This window comes from Crinia signifera, chromosome 3, assembly GCF_055691185.1.
Source record: "Crinia signifera chromosome 3, ASM5569118v1, whole genome shotgun sequence".
NCBI lineage: Eukaryota > Metazoa > Chordata > Amphibia > Anura > Myobatrachidae > Crinia > Crinia signifera.
Window position 1 is genome coordinate 147,514,273 of NC_139219.1, and position 18,304 is coordinate 147,532,576.

Sequence of the window (18,304 nt, forward strand, 5' to 3'; positions counted from 1 at the left end):
CATATATTTTAGTCCTATGGGTTTTTTTTATGGACAACCGTGAAGTGATGTGAGACGCGGCGGGCAGCCATCCCTCTTCATATAATCTATATATGTCTAGTGTCTGTGTGGTTCCAAAACACTGCCATCGGTTGGCAGCAAGTGAAACTACATCTACTAGCTTTTGAAGCATTTGCTTTGAGCGGGTTTACTAGTATTGCGTATATATGTTTTTCTAGCAGCCCGTTGCCAGGCTACCAGCAGATGCTGATGACGTCACCTGGGATGCGCTGGAGCGCCCATGTGGATGCCGTCAAAATTTTATTCCACCCTCTCTCCTAGATTGATTTGTTATTGTCATAGGTAACCAACATTCTACATACTTGGTCTGGGCTGGGCTGCAGATTATTCCACCTCAGGTGCTGGATGTATTTAAATGCTTTGGTAATTGATCATTCTGCACACTGCTTTAGATATCAGAAATGTGTTATTGACAAACTTCATTTTGCAAGTTAAAAAGCAAATCTCTGTTGCCTATGTGAAGGGAGGAATATTTTATAACTCCTTTAATGTCACATGCTATCTTGGAATGCATGGGTGTTTATGTAAGCCATTGTAGTAGGGGGGTTGGGATTGGGTGGGAAGAGTCCAATTAATGAGTGCACGTGCATTTAAAGATCACTACATAGGCTGTGTGCATGGTTTAGCTGTGTGCATAATAGTTTTGGAGTGCATCATTTTAAAGTGCGGCATAATTTAAATATAACTGCAGCGTTATACTGGCGTTACACTGAAGTGAAACAGAAGGACAGAAAACAACAAATGAGAAAACCAAAGACTGCTTTGAGTGAATTCAATTCATTCTCACAACATACTACTCCTGGCTGCTTAATCTGGCTATTCAACCACAATATCATCATTTTTATATCCGCAAACAACTTTTCTATCACTGTTAATGCTTGTATTTGCACTGTCAGTTTTGAAAATTCCCAGCCTTACCTCTAATGACTTCACCTCTCCTGCTCTTCCATTGATAGTAGGTGTCCCCCAACATTTTATTCTTGGCCCTCTTCTTCTCTATCTCTATGGGCCTTATTTTGGTTCATTCTTTCTGACAAAATCCTTCTTAGATGGGCAAAACCATGTGCACTGCAGGTGGGGCAGGTGTTACTTGTGCCGAGAGAATTAGATTTGGGTGGGGTTTTACTTCAAAGTGAGATCTATATTGCAGTGTAAAAATAAAGCAGTCAGTATTTTCCCTGCACAGAAACAAAATTACTCACCCAAATCTAATTCTCTCTGCACATGTTACATCTGCCCCCCCTGCAGTGCACATGGTTTTGTCCATCTAAGAAGGATTTTGTCAGAAAGAATGAACCAAAATAAGGCCCTATATGTCCTCTCTGGGTGAGCTTATTTGCTCACTCGACTTCCACTATCACATCTATGCTGATAATACTGAAATCTTCTGCTCCTTTCCTGATCTCTCTCCCTCTCTCCCTCTATCCTCACTCATATGTCCAACTGTCTCTCTGCTGTCTACTCTTGGATGACCCAGCGCTTTTTTAGACTTAATATATCAAAGACTAAGCTGACCTCTTTCCACCCTCCTGCATAAAACCTGACCATATCTCATTCTAACCTGTTTATGCTCACTTCTTTCCCTTCTGTGTCACCCCTGTCTGTCTAATCCTCCCCTTTAGAATGTAAGCTCTCACGAGCAGGGCCCTCTCTCCTCATGTGCCTTTCTTAGAATATATAAACCTCTGCCACCCTGATGATTGCTTCAGTGTCCTGTCCCCTGATGCAACTATCCATATTAACCATGTACTTGTCCTAAACTGTCTAGTGCTGTAATTCGTTATGTGTTTTTTTGTTCATAACTATATATATATATATATATATATATATATATATATATATATATATATATATATATATATATATATATATAGTCTTTGTAAACAAATAAGATGCACTCACCGGTCTTCTCAATCTAGCTTGTAAAAAGGTATTTAATACATACCACAAGAATACATTTTCAATTTACATGACAGTGGGTTATGGTCGACGTTTCGGTCTACCTGCGAGACCTTTTTCAAGACCTGCCTCTCCTGCCCTCCTCAGTGTGCACACTGAGGAGGCTAGGAGAGGCAGGTCTTGAAAAAGGTCTCGCAGGGACCGAAACGTAGATCATAACCCACTGTCATGTAAATTGAAAATGTATTCTTGTGGTATGTATTAAATACCTTTTTACAAGCAAGATTGAGAAGACCGGTGAGTGCATCTTATTTGTTTACAAAGACTGTGTTTGCTGGAGTATTGTTATATTCCATCTTGATTTGGACACCCCGGCAGATGACTTATGGGAGGAGTAGTGCTGTCCTATTTGGATGAATATATATATATATATATATATATATATATATATATATATAAAAATAAAAGAAAAAATTGAAAAAGTGGACACCTGGTCCCCACTGAATAAGTCTCTGATGAAACGTGTAGGGGCATGGCCTAACTGACGCAAGCTGGAGACGAGGAGAGAAGGACGCCAAAAACTGTGCTGAGTGCCGGGATCACACTATCCAGGCGGTGCACGAGCCAGGAGAGCCATGTCCTCCTCTGAGCAGGTCCACTGAGCAGGTCCTCCTCATTTGTTGCTGTGTTGCCAGTGTGGATTACTTTTAATATCAAGTGGTATACAGTCCACCACTGAGGATTTTATTGGTATGCATGTCGTGCATTGGAGTTTTTTAACCTATTAAAGTGTAATTGATGATATATATATATATATATATATAAAAAAAGGGTGAGAAGGGCGCCTCCTAGTGCAGTATTTTAAATTAATTGAGTCTCCCTCCACCACGAATTGACACAACGGCACCCCACACTTATAATAGTACCGTTTACAGTGTTATTCCACCACTGTTTATTGAGCTTGACACACTTAATAGTCCTCCCAGGTAAAAACACTAATCTTCAAATTTCTCCCCAATGTTTCCTCATCAGTATCACTGTACGTGTGGCAGGGGTCCGTCGGATCCTCTGACAGGAGGGCTCCAACGTCTGGAACATAAAAATGATCCTTTGCAGGCTTTCTAGGGATTCTAGGGTTTGCTGTGTACACCAGTCTCCAAACTGCAGCACCTTCCCAAGCTGACTACACAGTGGCTGACTACACAGTGGTATCCCTACACAGGTGCAGAGAATCTTGATCAAGATTCTCTGCACCTGTGTAGTCAGCTTGTAAAGACAATTTTAAATAGACAATCGTTACTTCTGTTCCCATTGTCTTTGACCTTATATTGAAGCACCTCCTCATGCATACATCCCAACATGCCCCTCTCCAGGAGGGACACAATGCTCTGCTCCTGAACTTTCCTCTTAATGTATGATTACCATCACCTGTACTGAAGCACCTTTCTTATCAATGAACCTGTTTAAAACAGGTGATGGCAATCATGAATTAAGAGGAAAGTCCAGAAGCAGAGCAAGGTGTCCCTCCTGGAGAGGGTCATGTTGGGAGGTATGCTCATGTACTGCAATTGTGCAGAAACTGTACAAATTTACAAACCTTTGATGAACAGGCACGTATCTATACACAAAGGTTCAGGGAGAGACTCCCTTTATTTGAGACGAACAGCAATGTTTCAATACAGGTGTATTATCATCAGGCTCCTGTATTGAAACGTTGCTGTTCGTCTCAAATAAACATTTCTTCTTGATTGAAATCTGTCTGGAGTGCCGCGTCTGTGGAGAAAGAAGTCTATACAATACGTAAAGACGAAGGCACTCGACGAGTAATCTTCTTTGGAGGTTGTGCCCGGCCCCATCGAAAGTATATATATATATATACTGTATATATATATATATATATATATATATAACCGTAGTAATTAGAGGCAGGCACACCAATGCAATGAATTCAAAAAAGTTTTTATAGTTGCAAAGAAAGTCTCATATAGTATAATAGGGCAAAGATCCATACTTCTCAAGGAAAATAAGGAACAAGCCACTGCAAGTTAGCCATGGCTATGGCACTGGCTATTCACACTGTTAGTTTAAAGGGGTGAATGTGTCACATTATGAACAAAAAAAACCCAAATACATCTTTGCCCAAATAAACACTTAAGCCCCGTACACACGGGGGGAGATTTATTGCCCAGCAATATATTGCTAGCAATATATTCCTGGGCAATATATTGCCCGGTGTCTCCTTTGCATCAGCGACCAGAGATGGTCGCTGATGAAAAGGAACCTCTGCTGGGGGAGCCGCAGAGGTAATTAGCAGGTCGCAGGAGCAAGCTCCTGCGACCAGCGATTACAATGGGGCAGAAAACGGGAGAGCGCACCCAGGCGATTTATCGCTGGTGCACACTCCAATCACTGGCAATATGGTCGCCTGCGACCATATTTCCAGCGATTATAGCCCCTATCACCCCCGTGTGTACACAGCATAAGTGTGTAAACTGTGTGTTCACAAATCTCTGAGGAGAATATGGTATCCTTGTTGCTATGTGTGGGTCTGACATTTTTTAGATTGTAGCTTTATAGAAGTCTCGTTTGTCTCCTTCCACCTTTTCTACACCATCTCAAAATATCGGGATAAGCATTACGATTAAAGATGCTGCTGATGAGGATGACAAATTAGAAATTGAAGACGTAAGTGTAAGTTAGCCAGCGGTGTCAGAAGTTCTTGCCTGTGATTAAAAGAATGACACCTCTTGGGTTTGGGATGATTTTTACACAAATCCTGTCAACATTTGTGAGAGCATTTGCTCCAACTATATAATATACATAATTCCCTGCTAGTTTTTATTACAAAGGATGTTGGAGTACTAATAGCATACAAATAGCTAAAACAAAATAAAAAAAAACAGATTTAAAGCAAAAAATTGAAAAAAAAAATGAATCACAAACTTTTATAGAACAGCAAAAAATGAATGTACAGAACACAGGTACCTTACTTCTCTTCTTCCTGGTGTTGAAATAAGTCTTTGGTTTATATTACTGTATGCCTGCACTTTTCAGGCATTTGCTAGGAAATGAAAACTTTGCAGAACTCAGAATCTGTGCTTAGACTTGCACGTAAGAAGTAGCCTTAGTTAAAAGCCAAATGTAGAATATATGGACAAAATGGTAAATGCACTTAATGCTGGGTGGTCTCTTCCATGAATCAAACAAAACTGTTGTATTTGATCTTACTCTCAGCCATAAGTCCACTTGCCAACATATGCTTTTAATGGTGAAAAATGCAGACCATTTTTGGTTATTCCATCAAATAGCATTTCATAAGAATTTTTTCGCTACCTATGGACTAACATTTTTTTAGTAACTGAGCAGTACATGACTGTTGCCACATTATTCAATCGCCTCTTATATTGCTCCCTAGAGTGCAGTTATTTTTGATGTGTAGTATAACGCTCAGGCCTGAATTTGCTCAACTTTTATACTAATGGGTGGAAAATAATGTGTCATATACCAGTTCAAAGCTTGACACAGTTTCCCTAAAGGCAGGGGAACCAATGGAATATTATACAATGAGTATACTCCCATCTTCACCTTGTGACAAAATAAGCATGGCAGAAGCTTAAAGTTTTTTTCTTCTGTACGATGAGCAACCATTTTTATTACAACAATAATAACAATGAAGCACAAGAAACAGTGTTTCAAATCAATCAACTGATGCGAGTTGAACATGCTTGTGTTAAGAATAAATGAACTAGTTACTGCTGCTATACCAAAGAAGCAAAGAAATAAGTAAGAACCTATTAATATATTTTCCGATGAGATAAGAGTAACACAACTAAAGAATGTTACATATACAATAGGTTTGGCTAATGGAAGGGGTCATCATTTTATCTAAATATAAACAGTGTAGTACAACTATGCATTTTGTACAAAACGTATCAATTCACACCAACCAAAAAGTTTATTTAAAGCTATTATGGCAGACAGTATAAGAATAGCACTTTTTAAAATATGTATCTGAAAATAATGAAACTTAGGGCCTTATTCTAGTTCACTCTAATGGTGCCCACACACGCACCGATCCCGGCGGTGCGATGCTATGCGATGGGGTGCGCGCTCCCGCAGCACCTCATCGCACAGTACAAAAAGTATGGGCTGCACATACTTTTTGTACTAGCTTTTTATCGCATAGCTTCGCATCGCATGCACATCGCATGCACAAGGCATACGATGCGATGCTATGTGTGCTAGTTAAGCACAGAACGCACGCTGGGATCGATGCGTCTGTGGGCACCTTTAGAGGCAAATTCCTTCTCAAATGGACAAAACCATGTGCACTGCAGGTGGGGCAGATATAACATGTGCAGATAGAATTAGATTTGGGTGGGGTTTTTTTTCAAAGTGAGATCTATATTGCAGTATAAAAATAAAGCAGTCAGTATTTTCCCAGCACAGAAACAAAATAACTCACCCAAATCTAATTCTATCTGCACCTGTTGGACAAAACCATGTGCCTGGCAAGGGGGCAGATGTAACAGGTGCAGATATAATTAGATTTGGGTGAGTTATTTTGTTTCTGTGCTGGGAAAATACTGACTGCTTTATTTTTACACTGCAATATAGATATCACTTTGAAGAAAAACCCCACCCAAATCGAATTCTATCTGCACCTGTTACATCTGCCCCCTTGCCAGGCACATGGTTTTGTCCATCTGAGAAGGAATTTGCCTCTAAGAGTGAACTAGAATAAGGCCCTTAGTGACCTACTGTAGTCTGTAGAACAAGACGTTATGAGTTACAACTAATTTAAACAATATGAATTTGACCATTGTTCCTAGTTCAGCAAGTTACTATAGTAAAGAAAAAAGCTAATCAAATGAATCACCTTGAGTTTCCTTACAGTATTTCTTCTAAGCAAGGGCGTAACTACCATAGGTGCAAGGGGTGCAGCTGCTATGGGGCCCAGAGCTGAAGGGGGCCCATCTTTATTGTCTAAGTGATATGTTTTACATACATTTGTCACCATCAATACAAGCATGGTTGTAAAGACAACCCGGTACTTATGTAATATCTGGGCTCCTGTTTTTCTTATGAGACCGCGTCCCCTCGCGGGGCTCGCTGCGCTCGCCACGCTTCGGGCACGGTGGCTCGCTGCGCTCGCCACACTATATAAAATCAGCTCCATGCGTAGTTGGATAGTAGGGGTATGAAAAAATGGGGTGCATTTAACATGGGAGCCCAGATAATACATAAGTACCGACAACCCAAATGGGCGCTGTGGTGGGTTGTGATGTGGAGCTGCTACTAACAAAGGGATTGAGAGTCCTTTTAACAAAAATACACAAAAATAGTAGCACTAGACAATGATAAAATTTAACAAATTTAATACATATAGTGCACATACAGATTAATAATAATCATAAAATATTTGCACCAGCACCTCAAATAAAGCTGTCTACAGCAGGGTCCATTCTTAGTATGCTGCCTACTTTCCGTAAAAGAAAGTCTCCTTGTGATAAGGAAGTAGGAGTATAGTTACCGCAAAGGTAGTCCAAAAGCAGATTGCTCCTTTTAGGATGATATAACACTCCGGTAGCGGCTGGTCTGGATCCTGGGTTGGTAGATGAGTGACAGGTGGGTGGGTAACTGGTGCAGTGGTGGCTGACGCGTTTCGCTGCATCAAAGTCCAACTTTTTTTAAAGAATGGATTTGTCACCATCAGTTGCTAAATAGGGGGCCCTTACAAACCTTTTCTATGGGGCCTACAAAAATGTACACCCCTGCTTCTAAGGCAGAGCAATTGCAGTGGTCTATTCCAATCATATCTTTACAATGCACCTGTTGCAGGAACCTGCTTCAAAACTTTAAACCAGTCTTGTTTAATTGTATACTATTCAAATCCAATTAATAAAACATGATGTTCTACTTTGTGGCACAGATCTCAGCTATAATGAGACAATGAATTTGGCAACATTTTAAACGAATTTCAAATTATCTAAACAATGAGCTCTACAGTTTCTATAACAGCTTTTCCTGTTGTACAGATAAATATAAAGTGATCCTTAGTAAAAGATGACACTCTTTCTGTAAAGTGATTTAATGAGCCAAAGAGGAAATGTGAATAGCACTTAGCGCTCATCGTATGATATATTATCTTCTGACCCTCTATACTACAAACAACAAGTCATCATGGCGTGTTATCACAGAACCTCACATAACCCCTTTTCTGGTCACATGAAGAAAGTCTCACACGTCTTTAAATTTAATTGAAAGAAAGACGTCTAGATTATTAATAAAACTGCTTACCAATGCAATGTATAAACAGTTTCTAAAAAAAGAGATTAGCACATCAAAGTAAAAAATGTGTAATTATTGTGGTACACATTTAACTATTATAGTACTAAAAAAAACAGTGATGTTGTTTCTCTATTTGCTTGATTTTTTTATTTAATTTTTACATGCAGCAGATCTACTGTTAGCTGGTTTGTATAGCTAATAACTGTTTAGTATTGTAATATTTTATATATATATATATTCTGTTGATTCGGCGGCACTAGCAGGCAGGCAAAATAAAGGCACAAGCAGACGCCTGTAGACGCCAACGTTTCAATACTTTTTATAGTATTTTCGTCAGGGCAGCAATTGTCACAATGTGCCACAATGCCCACCATGTCACAATGTGTTATGTATATAAGGTTTAATGATCATTTCATATTTCCATAACAGTAGCTGTTTCCATTTTTTGGAATGACTATATATAAACATATTAGATAATTGGCATGATAATTGAGACTATGTGGAGCTTCTGGATGGTGTCAAGCATGGGCACCCCTATGTCTGGAAAATCTTTGTTGTTTTTATGATGCATTTTTTGTATTGTATGCTTTTGTTTCACCCGCAAATGCCACGGACTTAACATTGGTCTGCCGGCGTCATACAAATTGTTTATGGGTTGCTAGGCAACATATGTGACGCTCAGTCCGGGGACTGCAATGCTGGGGGGACACTTCCGCCTATGACGGGCGATGTGTGTCTATGACTGGCGATTGTTGGTTCCTGGCTGCCGGGCGCAGGGACATACACATGCCACGGACTTCAGATGGTGATGATCTGACGCTTGACATTCCCTGGGTAATGCACTGTTTGGGACGGGCTTTGGGTGGGTATATATTTCATTGTATGTATGTCTGTATTTTGTGCTGTTGTCCCTGACGACGGGGAGAATACCCCGAAACTAGTTGGACATTAAAGGACAAAAAAGAGTCTGTGTGAGTGCCGCTTTCTTTGGAGGATATATATATATATATATATATATATATATATATATATATATATATATATAGTACACTTACCCCCCCACTGCGGAAGGAGTCCAAACCGGCACATGAGTAGTGAAGAAAAAAGATATGGTTTATTCCATAAGTACAAGAGTTATAACAGTGGTCCCGACAGCTGTTTCAACTGGGTCCCACCAGTCTTCATCAAGGTGATGAAGACTGGTAGGCTGATGAAGACTGGTAGGACCCAGTTGAAACAGCTGTCGGGACCGCTGTTATAACTCTTGTACTTATGGAATAAACCACATCTTTTTTCTTCACTACTCGTGTGCCGGTTTGGACTCCTTCCGCAGTGGGGGGGTAAGTGTACTGTATTACTATTATGGACCAGGCACCGAATTCTACTGTTTAAATGATTGGAGTGCTGCCCTGTTACCCAATCCCTTATATATATATATATATATATATAGATAGATAGATAGATAGATAGATAGATAGATAGATAGATAGATACAGTAGATAGATAGAGATATATATATATATTGTAGAAGATGATGCGGCACTCTCGGTCTTATGCAAATAATTACACTGTACCAGTGTTCTTAATTCTACATTTCAGTTTTTATTTCAAAACCTTCATCAGGAATACAAAACATGACCATTACCACAAATTTATAGCTAACATACTAACAAAACGTGCCAATCAAACATGACTGCCCACTTCCGGCAGATCTGTGACGAATCTACTCAGGGACCTTCCCCTTCTATGACGTCAGCTGCCCGGGGCTGAGCTCGAACATATATACCATCACCATAGTAACCAAAATCAAGGAAAATAACGGTTGTCACTGTAAAAAAAATTTCATATTATAGAAAATCATGCTTTTCACAATATCAATACAGAGCTAATATGTGGGATGATGGTGTAGAGGGAGCTGACGTCCATAGTTGTCAAAAAACATTCATCTGAAGGGGTGTTTTTTGGCAACTATGGACATCAGCTCCCTCTACACCGTCATCCCACACGGTGACGGTGTGAAGGCGGTTAGAAATGCTTGTGCAAGGGTCCATATTCAGGACCACCAATTGAATTTGTCCTGTCATTACTAAAAATTGTACTAGAAAAAAACATTTCATGTATGACAATGATTTCTTTTTTCAGTTGTCCGGGACGGCTATGGGCTCGAACCTGGCACCGAGGTACGCGAATATTTACATGGATGAGTATGAGCGGAACCACATTGTGCCAGTGTTCGGGTCCCATATCCGTTACTACCGGAGATTCATTTACAATATTTTTATTGTTTGGCAAAGCAGTGAGCAGTCATTTTTGGCAATGGTCGAGAGCCTTAACTCCCTGAATACCCCGGTGAAATTTACAGCTATGATTGATTACCAGCAAATGAGTTTCCTGGATGTGCTGATATTCAAAAAGGATAGGAAACTTGCCCATACACTGTTTAGGAAAATGACTGACAGGAATACGTTGCTGTCAGCAACGAGTCACCACCCTGATGCCCTCAAAAACAGGCTGCTCTTCAGTGTTAAATGTGACACAAGACTGCGTTCGGTACAGCATGCTGTTAAGAAAAAATGGGAGATTGTAAAAACCGACCCAGACCTCACTAAGGCCCGAAATGGACCTCCCTTGTTGGGCATAAGGAGAGGGTCGAACCTGAAAGATCTGCTCTACCGTACTAATGCCAACTCGGATGACCTCAAGGAAGGCAGTAGCAAGACCTGGCTGACACGTAAAAATGGATGCTATCGGGGCCTCGGGTGCACGATGTGCCGGTCATTGATGGTGGGTAGTTCCATCCCACATCCCCAAACAGGGAAGAGGGTTTACCTACGGCATAAGCTGCACTGCCAACTTGATTTCGTGGTATATATCCTTCAGTGCCCATGCAGCCTGGTTTATGTCGGAAAGACAAAAAGGACCTTTCGTCAAAGAATGGCGCAGCATCGTTCTGATATACACCTGGCATATGAAAGGGGTAACACTGACAAACCAGTGGCTGCACATTTTGTACAGAAGGGACATCAAATGTCAATGCTGAAATATATGATTATTGACTGGGTCCCTCCGCTACGCTGGGGTGGTGACAGGGACTTCCTCCTACTGAAGAGAGAGTGTCGGTGGATACATGATCTGGACACTGTGGCCCCAAAAGGGCTTAATGAATATAATCATCTTGGAATCTTTCTGCAATAGGGTCTATGTCATGAAGAGGATTCTCTGGAATTCGATTTTTTTCGATTTTTTGTAATTTTTTAGGTTTTTCATATTTTTCTTGGTTTTTCATGATTTTTTCTGCCTTAATTGATATACTTACCTAATGTGTAATATAGGGTGGATAGTATTAGGATGTGGAGGCCCACTTTGTGTCTATGTATTGGAATATGGGATACGATGGTGTATCTTTATGAATATCGATGCACCATCGATTGTTATATGTATGTGAGTTGTAAGTTCGTAATATTTTGATGTTTTTTAAATGAATATGATAGCATGTGCTAAATAATGAAAGGGGCCCAGATTACCCTGGTCAATGGGTTTATAGTGAATTTAATGTGTATTTTGCGGTGTGGCTTATACAGAACATATACAAAGCTTTAATGCGGAAATAGTAATATTTGGCTTGAGATAAATATGGCCGTGCGTTCCACCTGTGTTAATGGGTGGAACGCAGGTCAGCTGATGCAGAGCGGAAGCTCCTGGTCCTGGATGACATGCAGGACAGAGCTACTTCCGCAGCAGTGGAACGCACGCCGGAATGGCTGTGCTTGATCGCGGCTGTAGCGTGAGGTGCGGCGGAGACAGCAATATTGTGCTGATTAAGTAAGTTGTTATACGCATTGTTGACTGTATGTTAGTATGTTTACACTACTCTGCAATATATATAAGGGCGTGTTTCCCTGATTGGTAGCTCCCTGGTGAGCGGGACTGGTGTTCCCTTAAATATTGGCACATGCTGTTAGGGATTTACCTGTGTGTCTTTGAACGAGGCGGTCATGATTAAGGCCACATTCTGTGGCCGAAATGTCGACCTGACTACTGTATGTGCCTGTAAAAAGCTTTTCCTGCTGTATGGATTAAAAACCCTTACTGGAAAGATTGAAGCCCTGGTGAGTGCCATTATTACAATTGGACTGTGTTCGTGACCCTACTAAAAAGGTATCACTGATGTGCAACCCCAGGCGGATGTTTCTGTAACTGTGTGTGCCAGCCCTATCCAGGATATACTGTATATATGTATATATATATATATATATATATATATATATATATATAAAACCAAGCGATCCGGCACTCCTCACATACATTTTTCAGCTGCCCGGGTGCTCTTGTAAAACAATAAACAAATATAGCAGGGCGAGGGTGTACTGATCCACATGGCACTCCATTGATTGATTTAATAGCAACATTTCAGAGCATGTAGCTCCATCGTCAGGCAACAAGTGAACAATTCAAATGTGTGACAGATACCTCTTAAATAAGTTTCCAAAGTGCAGGGCGCCATTCTCCATCCTCACTCAGTTGGCAGGCGTCTGGGGATGACGTCAGCGCAGTTCCAGTTCGCCTACGTTACTCAGCAACAGCAGGGTGCTGGTTTGTAGCCACGCCCGCCATCGCCTAGCAACCCCGGGGCTCTGGATTACCGGCACTAACTGCTGTCTGGAAATACAATACAGGTGTATAAAAACAGTGCAAATAAACAGTGATAAAAACGGAAGAGCATATTATGCATAAGTGAAAAAAAGCGAAATAATGCATGTGAATGATTAAAAAGCTGGATTACGTGTGTTAAAGATCATGGGCGAAAAAAGAATATTATGGGACCATCTGCTCACTGAGCGATATATTGTGGCGTATACACACCCTCCAATTACATTGCTCCTATAGTTACATACACGGAGGGGCCCTGAATATTAGGGAAAAGGAAACAATGGGCAAAGGAGGAGTGGGTCTATGACCCCCTAATTAACTTGAGGGGCCGGCATGGGAAGCTGAATAGAATGTAAATAGTTATGTGAGGGTGTTCCAGGATATACGTTTGTTCAGTCCCTTCGGATTTACATTGTCCAATCTTTGGATCCACATAGCTTCAAGTCTAAAGGCCCCCATACACTAGGGCAAGTCAGCCCCGATTTCCCCTTAGCTTCCCCGGCAGCTCCCCGGGGGAGCTTGATAGGATTTGGAACTTGATGTGCCACTTGATGTGCCATTTTTTACATGTGATAAATCGGCTCGATTTATCACATGTAAACCCGTGGAGCATCGGGAGAGCAGGGTCCGGGGGGGGCTGCAGGAGAGGGTCCATGGCAGGGGCGCCGCGGGGACCGGAAAGTCAGCAGCGGCGAGCGCCAGGAGCATAGTAAAAAAAATCCTATTAAAAATCTGGGTGGCCATTGATTGGCTGAGCTCTCAGCCAATCAGCGGCCACCCAGTATTTTGAATAGGATTTTTTCTATTCTCCTGCTCGCCGCAGGGTCCGGTGTAGCGGCAAGCGGCAGGAGAAAATCCTGTTTAAAACGTTGAGCTGCTGGTGGGGTGCGCTGCTAGAAGGGCAGAGGCAGCGTGCAGGGGACGCTGAGGGGGACAGTGACCGTGATGGAGAGCCGGGCAGGGGGAGGCAGGAGCTGTCAGTGCTGAGAACAAAAAGCCCATACAATGAATGGGCAGCCTGTGATTGGCTGAGCGCTCTCTCAGCCAATTGCTGACTGGCTAAGAGAGCGCTTAGCCAATCACAGGCTGCCCATTCAGCTCCTGGCTCTCTGCCGCCTGCCGATAGTGTTGCCTCTGTCCCCCACAGCATCCGCTGCCTCTGCCCTACTAGCAGCGCCCCCCGCCATCCACCCACAGCGTCCCAGCCACCCTGCTCCCTCCACCTTCCCGAAGCACAGCTCCCTGCTCCGGCGTCCCCTGCCCAGCTGCACATAAGATTTATCAAATGTGTCTGGACATGCGATTTGGCCTGATTTCACTGCCCGATCCATCTGAATTGGGTGAAATCGGGACCAAATCGCATAGTATATGGCGGCCTTAAGGAGTGCTGCCGCACGGTCACCCCCTCTTCTTCTTTCTGGCACTTGGTCTATTATGATGTACTTTAAAGAGGACATCTGATGTTCAAGTTCTTTGAAGTGTTTGAAGCTGTGTTCAGTGAGGCATACTTTATTGTAGTATATGTCTTGGCTAGTGTTTATGTTACACAGGCCTTGATTAGCTGGTCATGTGACCTCAGCTGTAGTAGTCTCTCCTAATTATACCGGCTATATCTTGTCATATAGAAGGCAGTCCTCTGCCTGGGCAGTTCTTTAATTGAGAAATCTACTAAGTGGGGAATATACAAAGTGGATTTACTTATAAAGAAAGAACAGTTATAAAATAGTTGAAAAACATTGAACAACATCAAACAAGGTAATACAATACTATTTCACATTTTTTCAAACAATATCCACTCGACTTAACCTAGTCACCAACATACAAACCATCACATCATGCTCACCAAACTGCTACTTCTCATTTCACTACATGGCATACTCACCAAACTTTAACCATCCTATAATCTCCCTGACACTCACCACTCAGTACACATTGCCCCTTTCATTATTCACTCCCCTCTTCTAAACACTCATGAGCTCTTTACTTACCTCTCTACTTGTACTTTTACATCCACATCCCACCACCAATACAAGAAAACACAAACATCCACCTTTATCTATCTCTCCTTTCTAATCTTATTAACTGGTGACATATCACCAAACCCAGGCCCCAACCACCTGTCCCACTCAGATGTCATTGCTTCGAAGCCTAGAAATTCAGCTAACCTTATAAATATCACACACCAAACAACTTACATGTGCCCTATTGAATGCACGCTCTGTTTGCAATAAATTAACATCCATCCATGACCTCTTCATCTCTCACAACTTCAACCTGATGGCCATTACAGAAACCTGGCTCACACAATCAGACACGGTCTCGCCTGCAGCACTGTCACATGGTGGTTTCTACTTCACTCACACCTCCAGGCCTGGTAACTGTAAAGGAGGTGGAGTTGGTATATTACTGTCACAAGCCTTCACATACTCAGATCTACCACCAGTTCCTTCACTCACATTTACATCATTTGAAGTACACTCCATTAGGGTTTTTTCCCCTTTCTCTCTGCGTGTTGCTGCTATCTATCACCCACCTGGGCTTCCCAAATCTAAATTTCTGGAAGATTTCTCTGCCCGGCTCCCCCATTTCTTATCCTCTGACATCTCCACTATCATCCTGGGTGACTTCAACATTGCTATTGACAGTCCACCATCTCTGCATGCCTCCAAACTCCTCTCTCTAACCTCCTCTCTTGGCCTCTCCCAGTGGTCCGACTCCTCTACTCATGAGGAAGGCCACTGCCTTGACCTTGTCTTCACCAGGCTGTGCTCAGTCTCTGATTTTACTAACACTCCCTTCCCTCTCTCTGATCACAATCTCATTACCCTCTCGCCCTCCACCATTACCTCAAGCTCACTGACACAGAAATCATGCATGCCTACTCTAACCCGCAGAAATACTAATGCTATTAATTTTCCACAACTTTCCACCTCCCTCCAACAACAGCTCTCACTAATTTCTACATTTACCTCTCCTGACTCTGCTGTTTCCCACCTCTACCAGACTCTTGAAACAGCCCTTGATAAAGTGGCTCCAGCTACCCATTATACCCCACGTAGGCTTAGATGCCAACCGTGGCACTTCAAAACAACAAGACAACTACGAAATCAGCCACGTAAAGTAGAATGCCAATGGCGTAAATCTCGTAATATGACTGATTTCCTCACATATAAGACTAGCTACCACTCCTACTGCAATGCTTTGGACACGGCCAAACAAACTTACTACCAATCTCTCATCTCTTCTCATGCCACCAACCCTAAGTGACTTTTTAACACCTTTAAGTCTCTTCTGTATCCTCCCCCTCCTCCCCCACTGGCTACCATCAGTGCACAAGAACTTGCCTCCTACTTTAAGGACAAGATTGATAACATCCGAGATGAAATGGTATGCTCCACAACCTCTAACCCGCTTTCTTCCACACCTGAACCCTCTGGCACATTCTCTTCATTTGAGCCCACAAATGAAAAGGAAGTATCCGCACTCTTCTTATCCTCCTACTCTACTACCTCTCCTCTTGATCCTATATACCTGCACAAGTCATTAAAAATATATCTCCTGTGCTTATTCCAACCTTAATTAAAATCTGCAATCTCTCTCTTGCTACTGGTTCTTTTCCGTCTCTGCTCAAACATGCATTGATTACTCCCATTCTGAAAAAACACAATTCTGACCCTAACTCTCTCTCTAACTACCGTCCTATCTCTCAGCTCCCATGCCTCTCCAAGCTACTCGAGAGGCTTGTCTACTCTCTCCTCACAAACTTTCTTAACTCTTACACCCTATTAGACCCGCTTCAGTCAGGCTTTTGCTCTCAACACTCCACTGAGACAGCACTGACTAAAGTGGTGAATGATCTGGTAACTGCTAAGTCTAAAGGCCATTACTCACTGCTTATTCTTCTAGATCTTTCTGCTGCATTTGACACTGTGGATCACACTCTCCTTTTACAAACACTACACTCCCTAGGTCTTAATGATACCGCCATTTCCTGGTTCACATCTTACCTATCTGATCGCTCTTTCACTGTTCGCATCTCTGACTCTACTTCCTCTTCACTACCTCTGTCAGTCGGAGTTCCGCAAGGCTCAGTCTTAGTTCCTCTGCTTTTCTCAATCTATACCTCCTTACTTGGCAAACGAATCAGCTCTTTCGGATTTCAGTATCACTTATATGCAGATGATACTCAAATCTATCTATCAACCCCAGAGTTGTCACTAGTAGTTTTGGGCCGAGTCTTTGAATGTCTCTCTGCCATCTCATTTTGGATGTCTTCTCGCCAACTCAAACTCAATATTTCCAAAACAGAATTACTTATATTCCCACCAACTAAGAACAGTTACCATCCTGATATCTCCATCACTGTTGACAACTTTACAATCTACCCTACCCCACAAGCTCGTTGCTTAGGGGTCATCCTCGACTCTGACTTGTCCTTTCTTCCCCACATTCAATCTGTCTCCAAATCATGTTACATGCATCTAAAAAACATATCCAAAATACGACCGTATCTCACACAAGACACTACTAAATCTCTTATCCATGCACTCATTATATCCCGCATTGATTATTGCAATAGTCTCCTAACTGGTCTTCCCAAGAACAGACTCTCACCACTACAATCCATTTTAAATGCTGCTGCTACGCTGATCTTCCTTGCAAGATGCTCATTGTCTGCTGATCCGCTCTGCCAGTCCCTCCATTGGTTATCTGTGTTTTACCGTATTCAATATAAAACACTTCTACTCGCATATAAAGCTATTAACCATACTGCACCAGCATATATCTCTGCACTTATCACAAAATATCTCCCATCTCGACCACTCCGCTCTGCACAAGATCTGCGTCTCTCTTCTGCACGGATCACTAGCTCCCATTCACTATTACAGGACTTTCATTGGGCTGCTCCCATCCTATGGAATGCCCTTCCACGCACAATAAGACTCTCCACTAGCCTCCAAACTTTGAAGCGTTCCCTGAAAACACACCTCTTCAGGCAAGCCTATCATATTTAAGTTCTACACGCATAACCCTCTGAGGCACTTATGCATTATATAGCTTCTCTTCTGGACCTGTAACTTGTGCACCTTTGATGGAGGAGCGGTGCATGACCATTCGCTCCTTGAATTGTCGTGTCATTTTTCCAACGTAGTATAAGCCACAGGGACAGATAATGGCATATACTACGAACTTAGAGCTGCAGGTTACCGTATGCTGGATCTTGTAAGTTCTTTCAATATGCGGGTGTTGGAAATTGCTGCTCTTGATTAGGTACTTGCAGGTGGTGCAATTGGGACAACGATAACAACCCAGGATCTTTTTCTGTGCCAGGGCTGTATCGAAGTCCGTAATATCTGTATGGACCAGAGCACAAGTTGCGTCCTCTTCGGTAACAGGGCATTGG